The 12,067-nt window shown below is 43.8% G+C and overlaps 1 protein-coding gene and 1 non-coding gene across 9 annotated transcripts in view; one reads left to right on the top strand and one right to left on the bottom strand.

The window, feature by feature from the left end:
- Nucleotides 1-12,067, top strand: part of PPEF1 (protein phosphatase with EF-hand domain 1) — a 157,318-nt gene that overhangs the window by 12,809 nt on the left and 132,442 nt on the right. For all 8 annotated transcript variants that reach the window (XM_067024057.1, XM_067024062.1, XM_067024055.1 and 5 more), the window contains one exon: nt 8,820-8,906. The gene's annotated coding sequence lies outside the window, so the exon portion shown is untranslated. The remainder of the gene's footprint in view (nt 1-8,819; nt 8,907-12,067) is intronic.
- LOC131749094 (U6 spliceosomal RNA) lies at nt 4,650-4,756 on the bottom strand. Its single transcript, XR_009333203.1, has one exon. It is a non-coding gene; the product is annotated as a U6 spliceosomal RNA (small nuclear RNA).

Raw genomic sequence — 12,067 nt, 5'->3', positions numbered from 1 at the left:
AATGCAGGGGACATGGGTTCGGTACCTGGTCGGGGAACTAAGATCCCACCTGCCACGCTGTGTGGCCAAATACAATAAAATTTTTTTTTAAAATGTTATCTTCAGAAGCCTTTGCTTGACCTCCCGACTCACTCTTATAATACCTGTACTTCTCCTTTGCAATTTCACATTTATTTTTATGATTATTTGATTAACGTTTACTTCCCCCACAAGGCTATAAACTTCATGAGGGAAGGGACCAACCTTGTCAGTTCTGTTGGTAGTATATCCCCAGGGTCTAGAACAGTGCCTTGCACACAATAGACGCTCAACAAATATTTGTTGAATGAATGTATGAATAAAACCAAGACAAGAATAAGTTTTTGTTTTGTTTTGTTTTGGGCCACTCCTCTGAGGCTTGTGGGATCTTACTTCCCCAACCAGGGATCAAACCTGTGCCTCCTGCATTGGGAGCGCAGAGTCTTAACCACTGGACCGCCAGGGAAGTCCCTGGAGCTATCTTTATAGGGTGGAATTGGATCACCTCGATGTAACAGAAAGAGTACTGGCCACCAAGTTGTACGACTATGATGTTGGGGAGGCTACTTAACCTCTTTGGGCCTGGTTTCCTCTCCCATAAAATGAAGGGCCTTTCTGAACAAGTCCAGAGGACCAGAGTATCTTACCATAGCACAGGCTCACCTGTTACAGAGCTCTGGGCCAAGGCCCTTGTGATGATCTTGCAAGGGGACTCCGCTGTCTGTGCCTAGGTCAGTTTTGCCCAATTCGCAGTGCTTTGACATGAGAGGGAATTGCATAAATGTGTATGCTTTGTTTTACATTTGTCTTGGAATGACAGATTATAGCTCTTGCAGAAGGACAAAAAAGAAGGAATTACATTGCTCTGCCATTGACTCATGCTAGATGTCAAACTGAGGCGCCTGCAAAACGCAAGCAGATTGTGGCAATATTTAAAAATATCACAACTCTCTAAATAAGAAGCAGTTCTGATAAGCCTATTTGGAATTCATGCAAAACACCCATAAACTCTGAAAATCTGAATTGTACATTGCCAAGGTAAATTACTCTGTGCAGTAATTATAGATAAAGGCATATTGGATTATATGATAATATGTCTCCCTTGGTTTACAGAGATACCCCTCTCTCCTGGGCCTCTTCCTTTCTGGACTGTTGCTTTTTTAGTCTCCTTTGTTTGCTCCTTCCTCCTCATTCCCTTTAAATGTCTCTATTCCTCTGGGCTTCTGATTTTGCCCCTATAGCCTTGTGACTTTACAAGCTCGCCCAGCCTGTTTTATCTTCTCTAATCACTTTAGCTGTTATTGGTAACCTGATGACCTCTTTGGGTTTTTGTTTTGTTTTGTTTTGTTTTTGCGGTACGCGGGCCTCTCACCGTTGTGGCCTCTCCTGTTGCGGAGCACGGGCTTGGGCTCCGGACACGCAGGCTCAGAGGCCATGGCTCAGGGGCCCAGCCGCTCCGCGGCACGTGGGATCTTCCCGGACCAGGGCACGAACCCGCGTCCCCCGCATCGGCAGGCGGACTCCCAACCACTGCGCCACCAGGGAAGCCCTGATGACCTCTTTAATCAGAATCTGCAGACCTGATTTATTTTCTGGGCTTTAAAAGAGCTTCTACGGCTATAGGACATTTTAGCTAGTTATTTTTCTCCACCATAAACATGCCTGTCCCCCTTTATGTCCTACCCCATACCCAGTAGCACTCTACCGCAATTAATGGCGTCACTCACTAGACCATAAATGATGAGAGGGCAGGGACCATGTCTGCCTTATCCACCATTGTACCCCCAGGGCCCAGTGCAGTGCCTGGCACCAGTGAGCATTGTTGAAGAAGTGATGAATCCATCTGGTATTCCAAACTAGGAACCTTGGAATCATTCTGGATGCCTCTGTCCCCCTTGGTACCTATACCCAGTCTGGGACCTGTGGGACTTATTACCTAAAAGACTTTCACATTAAAAAGAAAAAGGCTTTCACGTTTGGCCCCTCGTCTCCACTGCCACCGCTTTAATTCAGCACTTATCATCGATCTCCTGGATCCTTGCAGGAGCTTCCTCATTGGTCTTTCTCTGGCTGGCTTTTTCCCAGGTCATCACATCTGACCTTCAGAGTGATCTTCCTAAAGTGTGAATCTAATCAGATTACTCTTAGGCTACCCTTCACTTAAACAGAGTGCAATCTGGCAGCCTCACTCCGGAGTCTATACAGTGTTTTGAGAAAATGAGAATTACTGCATTTCATTGATTCTAAGACGCACATTTTTTCACATTTTAGCACCTCTGAAATTGGAACGTGCCTTAAAATCGATGGAGTGTCATAGTTTGATGGGTGGCTTTTTTCTTTCTTATTCATACATAAAATAATAATACACCTTGTAATCGATGGCATCTTATAATTTGTAGAAGTATACTCATACTGACATTTAAAAATAGGGAGATTTTACATAAAATTATGTCAGTTTCTCTTGAAAAATTACACTGGGTAACACTGGGCCAGGATTTCTGGATGGCAGCCTGAGAGGGAGCTACTGGTAAGTAGCAGCTGCCTCATTTAGACAAGAGCTCTCTAGAATGTCCCACCATTTCCACCCAGGCTGCTTTATTCATTTATATTATGTACTCCAGCTTATGTAAGCATTTGAAATTGCAGTCCCTAACTGACAGATTCAAGTATGAATTCTTTGCTGCAATTTTCAAGAACAGTCACACTTGGCACCAATCTGCCTCCTCAGGTTCCCATCCCCATCCTCTGCTCTATACGCCCTCTATCCCCTAGTCTCAGGAAACATTACTTAAATGTAACTTGCTCCCGAGTTCCCTAGAATGCCTTTCTCCACTTTGTACGCTCTAGGAAGCATTACCTGACTTGCCCTGGCAGGGCTCATATCCTTCTGGGCTCCAATAGCACATGGCATATCTCTGTACCTACACCTGCTGTCTTGAAATTATTTGTGGACGGGCCCTTGTCCCTCATTACACTGTGAACCTGGTAGGGAAATGAATCAGAATGTATTCATTGTTGTATCCCTGCCTCGTAGCTAGAACTTGCTCAGTAAGTAACTATTAAGTAAAGGATGGATGGGGTGCGTTTTCTCACTGGGATCTCTGTTTTTTGAGTTTTGCCCATGTATAGAGAGCTAAAAGTGAAGTCAGAGGGAAAGGCAAGTGTTTTCCTTAGTGCTCCTAGTTTACAGCAGCAGACACTGCTTCTGGCTGTGCTTTAAGAAGGCCCTTGGCAGTCAGAGTCAGCCCATGGACCCTTTAATATCTATAGACCCAAAGGTGCTAAGCCAGAGCCAGCTCTGAAGTTTTAAAAAAAAATTTATTTTAAAATTAGTGTACAGTAAAACCGACTTGTTGTATAGTTCTGTGAATTTTAACACATGGGTAGATTAGTGTTACCACCACCATAATCAGGATATAGAACATCGCCTCCAAAACTCCCTCTTACTATTCCTTTGTAGTCATATCCCCCCCGACCCCATAAACCTTGGCAACCATTAATCAGTTCTCCATTACTACAGTTTTGTCTTTTCGAGAATGTCATATAAGTGTACTCACCGTTTTAAGCCTGGCTTCTTTCAGCATAATGCCTTTGGGGTTCATCCATATTGTGTGTATCAGTAGTTTGTTCCTTTCTGTTGGGTAAATAACATTCCATTGTATGGCTGTCCCACAGTTAGTATATGCATTCACCCATTGAAGGACACTTGGGCTGTTTTCGGTATTTGACCATATGAACCTGTGTACAGGTTTTTGTATGAATATAAGCTTTCATTCCTTTGGAGTAAATATCCACGGATGGGTAGGATTGCTATGTCATATGGCAAGTGCCATATGCATGTTCAACTGTATGAAAAACTACCAAACTATTTTTTCAGAGTGGCTGCACCATTTTGCATTCCCACCAGCAAAGTGTAAGAGTTCTAGTTGCTCCATATCCTAGCCAGCACTGGATATTATTAGAATTTTTTAAAAAATCGAATAGGTGTGCAGTGTTAGCTCACTGTGCTTTTTCTTTTTGTTTTTTAACATCTTTATTGGAGTATAATTGCTTTACAATGCTGTGTTCGTTTCTGCTTTATAACAAAGTGAATCAGCTATACATATACATATATCCCCATATCTCCTCCCTCTTGCATCTGCCTCCCTCCCACCCTCCCTATCCCACCCCTCTAGGTGGTCACAAAGCACCGAGCTGATCTCCCTGTGCCATGCGGCTGCTTCCCACTAGCTATCTGTTTTACATTTGGTAGTGTATATATGTCCATGCCACTCTCTCACTTCGTCCCAGCTTACCCTTCCCCCTCCCCGTGTCCTCAAGTCCGTTCTCTACCTCTACATCTTTATTCCTGTCCTGCCCCTAGGTTCATCAGAACCACTTTTTCTTCTAGATTCCATATATATGTGTTAACATACGGTATTTGTTTTTCTCTTTCTGACTTACTTCACTCTGTATGACAGTCTCTAGGTCCATCCACCTCATTACAGATAACTCAGTTTCATTTCTTTTTATGGCTGAGTAATATTCCATTGTATATATGTGCCACATCTTGTTTATCCATTCATCTGTTGGTGGACACTTAGGTTGCTTCCATGTCCCGGCTGTTGTAAATAGAGCTGCAATGAACATTGAAAACTATGGAACGCTTCACGAATTTGCGTGTCATCCTTGTGCAGGGGCCATGCTAATCTTCTCTGTATCGTTCCAATTTTAGTAAATGTGCTGCCGAAGCAAGCACTCTCACTGTGCTTTTGATTTTAATTTCTGCTTCCATGAATCCAGTGTGGGGGAATTGGAGGGGAAAAACTGGTCAACTCACCACCAGCGTGGTGGTACTTCAAACTCTGATCTTCCTCAGTATGCCTTCTGCTATTTACTTTCTAGAGTCCTTGTGTTACTTATTTATTGCTGTATAACAAATTACAAAAAAGTTAGAGGCTAAAAACGCTCATTTGTGATCTCACAGCTTCTGTGGGTCATGAATCCAGACAAAGCTTACATGGGCCCTCTACTTCAGGATCTCTCACAAGCTGCTGCAATCAAGGTGTTGGCTGGGCTGCAGTCATCTTAAGGCTTAATTGGGGAAGGATCTGCTTCCAAGCTCACGTGGTTGTTGGCAAGATTCAGTTCCTTGAGGTCCGACTGAGGGCCTCAGTTCCTTGCTGGCTTTTGGCCAGAGACTTCCCTCAGTCCTGTGTCATGTGGGCCTCTCCAACACAGCAGCTTACTTCATCAAAAGCACACAAGTTGTGAAGGCAATAGAGAGAGTCTGCTAGCAAGACAGAAAGTCACAGTCTTTCATAACTTAGTCACGGAAGTGACAGGCCAACACATTTGCCATATTCTGTTGATTAGAAGGCAGTCACTAGGTCAAGCCTTATAGTGAAAGGGAGGAGATTACACAAAGGCATGAACACCAGGAGGCAGGGATCATTAGGAGCCATCTTGGAATTTGCCAGTCTTCAAATAGCTGGTCCATGGATTCTGTCCAGGTTTTGGGTTTTTGTTGTTGTTGTTGTTGTTTTTGCGGTACGCGGGCCTCTCACTGTTGTGGCCTCTTCCGTTGCGGAGCAGAGGCTCCGGACGCGCAGGCTCAGCAGCCATGGCTCACGGGCCCAGCCGCTCCGCGGCATGTGGGATCCTCCCGGACCAGGGCACGAACCTGCATCCCCTGCATCGGCAGGCGGACTCTCAACCACTGCGCCACCAGTGTTTCTTACTTAAATAAATTTATTTATTTTATTTATTTATTTTTGGCTGTGTTGGGTTTTCATTGCTGTGCGCGGGCTTTCTCTAGTTGCGGTGAGTGGGGGCTACTCTTTGTTGCGGTACACAGGCTTCTCATTGCTGTGGCTTCTCTTGTTGCAGGTGCACAGGCTTCAGCAGTTGCGGCTTGAGGACTCTAGAATGCAGGCTCAGTAGTTGTGGTGCACCGGCTTAGTTGCTCCGTGGCATGTGGGATCTTCCCAGACCAGGGCTCGAACCCATGTCCCCTGCACTGGCAGGAGGATTCTTAACCCCTGCGCTACCAGGGAAGCCCTCTGTCCAGGTTTTATAGCTTCATTCCATGGGAGAGACAGGGTAGAGTGGGTAGAGTGTCCTTATTCCCTCTTACTCTCTCTGAAGCTTTTTCATTTGATTTATGAACATTCATTTGATTTAAGGTTAATGTAAGGAGTTTTTTTGTTTGTTTTGTTTTGCTTTGTTGTAAACTCAAGCCATCTAGGACATAGCTAGGGTTAGATTATCAGTGGTCAAAATTTAAATTCTGGTATCTACTAATCTTTTATTTATTAAGTCACAACCATGGAAAGCTCAACCTTTGTACCCAAGATGGAGCCTTTCAATGATGAATTTATAAACTTCAACACAGGACAGCTATTTTAGCCTGTCATTGTGGCTGTTGACCAGGTGACCCCAATAGACAGATCTGCCCAGCCCTGGCCTTTATGAATTTCTTTCACCTGATAGTGACTTTTAACCCTCCTTTGATTTATTTTAATAACTTTCTTATGACTTGCCAAATATGGCCTCTCTTTTCTCCTACTTAATGTGGTTTTTCAGTACCCAGAACTCATCCCTGGAAATATGCTTGATCCTTTCTCTGTATGAAAATGTAAAACTACTTAGTATTCCTTCCCTCTCTTCAAAAGGAAGCAGGCTCTTTAAATCAAGGTTCTTCAAATGGTTTTGATCATGAACCTCTCGCAGTGAAAGCTTTTTGAGAATGGACATCTGATACAGTTACATTTATTTATTTACAACTAATACTACTGAACTCACATTTTGTTTACATTACCAAACATAAATGAAAAGAGAAAATTCAGAAAGAATAAGAGAATATGAGTTCTAATATTTTGCTTTCTATTGTCCAACACACCTGTGTATTTTCTGTGGGTCAGGTACCTCAGTTTGGAGACTGCTAGGTGCTAGAAGGCTGGGTCCCCTGTTTCTTGTTTGTACGAAATAGGCTTCATTCAGCCTCCTTGACCTTCCTGGAGTTCCAAAGGGCAGATTTAAACAGTTGCTAATCAGGGAAGGAGCAGTCAAGAAACAGTGCAGCTGGGTTGTGGTTCCCCCTCAAGTAATACACTGACAATACCTTTGAGTTCTTCTGCAGGGAACTAAGGCCCCCACCCAGGCGGAGGATTGTAACTTCAGGCTGAGCACAAGCCCCCAGGAACTCTGCCCTGTTACCTCACCACCAACCAATCAGAAGAAAGTCTGAACACATTGGAAGATAAGGAAGACTCTGACCACCCTCCTCAAATGATTCTCCCTTTAAAAACTTTCATGGTTGAACAGAATCTTCAGAGTTGGTTTTGGGACACTAGTCCACCTTCTCCCCAGGTTGCCGGCCTCCTGAATAAAGCAGCCTTTCCTTTCCAACCAACACTTGTCTCTAGAGTATTGGATTTCAAGCAGGCAGCTGAACCTGAGTTTGGTAACAGCCCCAGCACCAGAGGGCTAGCTGAGAGTTGTCAGAGCTGGGAGGCCAGCCCCATCTGAGCTCACCACTTTGGCACTATCAGGTATTAGGTATCAGGGGCCATGAGTGGGCAGACACCTTAAGTACTCAGCACCAAACAGATCTGCACACATCATTTCTTTTCTCAGTCTATTCCCAAGTCCAGTTGCTTTGCCCAGATTCTAGCATATTCCCCAGGGTGTGTCATGACCAATTATAGGAGCTGCCCATTAGAATGACTTTTCCTTGGTAGAAATTGGAACTGTGGCCAGCTTCAGGAAGCTTGTGAAATTGTAGAGGTTTGCCTGCAATGCCCAGTTTCTTCCTCATGAGGAAACCAGTCTTCTCTGTTCCTCTCTGTCTTTCTATAGCTTGCTACTACCATAGACTATAACCGAGCATCCTGGTTTGGGTTCCCTCAGAAGTTGACCCTGAGACAAGCATTTGAGACCAAGTTTATTTGGAAGGTGAAGGCAAACCCAGTAGGGGAGTGGGGAAGTGAGAAAGGAAGGAGAGACCACCAAGACAGCCAAGAAAGAGTACGTCCAGCCTGCAGAGGTGGAGAGGCCACCATTTTTCAATCACAGCAGATGGACAGTTTTCTCTATCTGCTTATAAGTCTAATTTCAGCATTATAATTAGGGAATCACTTCATTCTGATTCTTGTTTCACCTCTCCCATTTCACATCCTTGTTAAGTACATATCTACAAGAATGCTCTCTTTTCTCCCTCACCTCTTTTCTTCTGGTTAACTCCTAACTTCCGGCTGTGAAATCATCAGGTCTCAGGGCATCACTTCTTCTAGAAAGCCTTGCTTCATAGCCCTTTCTGGGGTAGGGCTCTTTCTCTGTGCCTCATACCTGTCCTATTAGAGACTTTGTCATACTGTATTGCTTTCATTTATTCATGTATTCAATTATGCGCCTGGCACTGTTTTAGGTTCCTGGAGCTTATATTGCAATAGGGGAGTTACTTTTTATTTGTAATTTTATTTTGATTTCTTATTTACCTCTGTGTTTACGTCACCTAGTCATATCCATTTTGTTCACCATTTATGTCCTTGCTTCTCAGCACAGTGCCTGCCACATAGAGGGAGCTCAATAAAAATGTGATGAATTGAGTACAAGAGCCCAGTGCATCTTAGTTCAGGATGATTTGATATCTCTATGGCTTTTTCCAAGGGGGAAATTGAACTCTCACCTTTCCTATTGGCTGTTTTCATACGACGATGTGCCCATTGACAGATAAATTGACCCAACTTGCCTGTTGGGGGTATAAATCTGTTATTGAGTGAGTTAATGGTATTTTGCCCAGCATTTTTTTCTTTTTTCAGGCTGGGAGAACGTAGCCCTGCCTAGCTGGAGGAAAGTCAGAGAGCATCTGCGAAGAGGCTGGAAGCTTCATTTTGCAGACACACAAGGTGCTGACTGAAGCAGTATAGTGTAATGATCATAAGTAGAGGTTCTAGAGTCAAAGTGCCTGAGTTCCAATCCCACCTCTGCCCCTCGCTTGTTGTTTGACTTTGGGCTCTAGTTCCTAATGTGTAAGTAGGGATGATAATAGTATATACCTCATAGGATGGTGTGTGAATTAAATAAGATTAACACCTTTAAAATTAACAAGTGACTGGAATATGGTAAGTGCTCAATAAATGTTATTATCATTATTGTGATTTGTTCCCATACATCAGTGCTGGTTCATTTAATGATTGGAAGCTGGCTACAGGACTCTGTGGTGCTCAAAGTAACATTTTAGTGTTCTTCATACAGTGGAAAAATATGGTGAAGTTCTTCATTTTAAGCAAATTCTAAATTTTAGCCAAATCACATAAAGGTCACAGCCAATCCAGTTCATGGTCCAGAGACTGGCTGTTAAAATAACCACCTAAATCATGAGTTCTTTCCGTGATTAAACAAATATTTAGTGAGTACTGTAGGGGCAGAAAAATTTTCCCTTCTTCCCTTCTAGGTTCTTTGGCTAGTTTAATAGTTAAATTGATATGACAGATTAACAGGAGAAAAAAAAATTAATTATGTACCCATGGGAATCCCATAAAGATATGAAGACTCAAAAGGTAGCCAGATAATTGGAGCTTATATAACGTCCTGAGCTAAGGAAAAGGGTGCGGGTCTGGGGATACAAGGAAAAGGAAAGCCACTGGCAGGAAGGCAGAGGAGAGGTTTGGAAAACAGAGGTTGCCCTGTAATGCAGATAAGTTTGTTAGGTAAAAAGGTATCTCTGGTAATAGTTCTCTTCCTGGTACAGGGCCCCTTTCCAATGTAAATTTAGGCAGTTGAGGGGGAGGTAAAGAACTTTTCCTGAATCTGTTGGGTTTTTGATTGCCTTTAGCTCAAAATAATTCTCATGCCAAAGTGGCATATTTTGGGTGGCAAAACCTGCTCCCCTTCAGTACCTCTTATGCATTTGGAGCTGGAGATGCCAAGAGGAATGAAGTGGATCCTTTTCCTTCAGGATTTCACATGTAAAAGGACAAATTACAGCACACTTTGGAAAGTTCTATAATTGGACACACACATGGCTTTGAGAGCCAGAAGACAGAATGACTAACACCCCTTTGGTGATTCAGGAAAGGCTTCACGCAGAGGAGGTGACATTTGAACAACTGTATCTAGACATAGCCATCATTTAATCACGTGGATTGAATAGGCATTTGGCTGGAAACCCAGCCATATAGTGACATTGTCCACTATTTTGGGGGAGCCTGGGTAATTATATTCTCATTTACAGTGTGTATGGCAGCCTCACATCAGGTTCTATTCTTGGAGTCCCTGCCATGGAAACCTGTATGTTTGTATTACCTCATAATGAGGCCCTCTGATAATATTTAATATGCTAATAGGAGTACAGAAGCCCAGAACTGCCTTTCCAGTTATTTTTGAAGTGACTCCATTAGATTAAATAGTAAGCTAGGTAATCACTTTACTGGATCTCCTGTGGTTCTCAATTGCAGAAAGGAATTGACGAAAGACCAGCTTGGGTGGGGTTATGAAATGATTATGGCTGGAGACTTTTAAATCCTAGCTCACGATGCCTAAGGCCAGTAAGCTCAAAAATACATACGCTGTGTAACCAGTTGGGAAGAGTTTGGGAGGAATATGCTGTTGGTGCAGCTGCAGTCAGCATGAGACTCTAGGAACAAGATCACTCACCTCTGGATTGCCTCAAAGGACAGCAGAACTGAGGCTGGTGACATCCAGTACTGAAACTGGCATTTTAGTTTTTCAGTCGTGTCTTCCTCCTCTTCCTTCTCAAACTCAGCAAAATCACAGGTCAACTTTCCTTTTCCGTTTTGCTGGTGATGGGAGGTGAATCTCCCTCTCACAGATGTATTTTTTACCGAGCAAGGGCTCGTGTGCCTGTGGCACAGAAAGCCAAACTCTGACAGCGGGTGTTTGTAGCAAAGTAAGGGTTTATTGCAGGGTGCCGCGCAAGGGGAACGGGCAGCTTCTGCTCAAAAGACCCAGACTCCCTGATGGCTCTCAGGCAAGGGTTTTTAAAGACAGTGTTAGGGGAGAGGGTCATAGGATGCATGATCAGCTTGTGGAGCTTCCTCTGATTGGTTGGTGGTGAGGTAGCAGGGTGGTGTTTCGGGAATCTCAACCTTCTGATTCCAACCAGTCTGGGGTCTACACACTTGTGGTTGGCATGGAGTCACCATCCTCCACTGGGTGAGGGGTCTTAGTTTCTGCAAAACAACTCAGAGATATGCGTCAGATTATCTGTATCCCTTCAGGAGGAGCTAGGAGTCCTGTGACAGTTGTCCTCATGTTAACTGCTTGCCTCTGCTCTTTGGAACTCAGAGAAGCCTAGGAGATTAAAGCCTTTTTCTACAAACAAGAAACAGGGGACATGGAGGGGCTTTCGTACCTGGGAGGGCCCCTGCAGGGTCCTGGTCAGTTTCAACCCTCCCTTTTCTTTGGTACTCCTCAACTTGAGGGGAACAAGTGCGGGGCAAGAAAGGGAATAAAGTTTGGGATAGAGAGTTTAATCATAAACTCCACAGAGGAACTCAGTGTTAGGGGGACTCCATTTCACATTCTTCAACAAGCAGCTAATTGAATAACTGGAAGAATAAAAATGTCATAGAAATGAATTTGCAGTATGGCACCCGAAGGCTACTGTCTTAAACCCATGCCTTTTCAAATCCTAAGGAATAATGTTTAGTGTTGCCACCTCCTTTTCTTAATTGTGCCCAGGTTACTATGTTTCCTAAAAATTATCCTCAGTTGACCTAAAGAGTCAGCTACTAAGTGCTTTTCTGCCCTTATTTACCAAAATTTATTTTGTATTTTGTACTGATCAGATTGTTTATGCAAACAGTGGCCTGGTCCCCTGGAAGCAGTCATGTGGCCACAGCACATTACTTGAGTGCATCCCTTTATCTCTTCACTGGGAACAGGGCAGGGTTGGGGCAGACAGCTGTGGCTCACGGGCCGGCCCAGCCTTTCCTGGATCTGTGGCTCTGGGCTCACCTTCCAGGCTGAAAGGCAAAGTCTGTTCGAGTTATTTCTTTGTGTGTATGCATGTGTATTTGTTTTTTGATTTGTTTAAACAAGAGCT

The sequence above is a fragment of the Kogia breviceps genome, chromosome X (genome assembly GCF_026419965.1).
Source record: "Kogia breviceps isolate mKogBre1 chromosome X, mKogBre1 haplotype 1, whole genome shotgun sequence".
In the NCBI taxonomy this organism is placed as follows: Eukaryota; Metazoa; Chordata; class Mammalia; order Artiodactyla; family Physeteridae; genus Kogia; species Kogia breviceps.
This window is presented reverse-complemented; position numbering and strand designations above follow the sequence as displayed.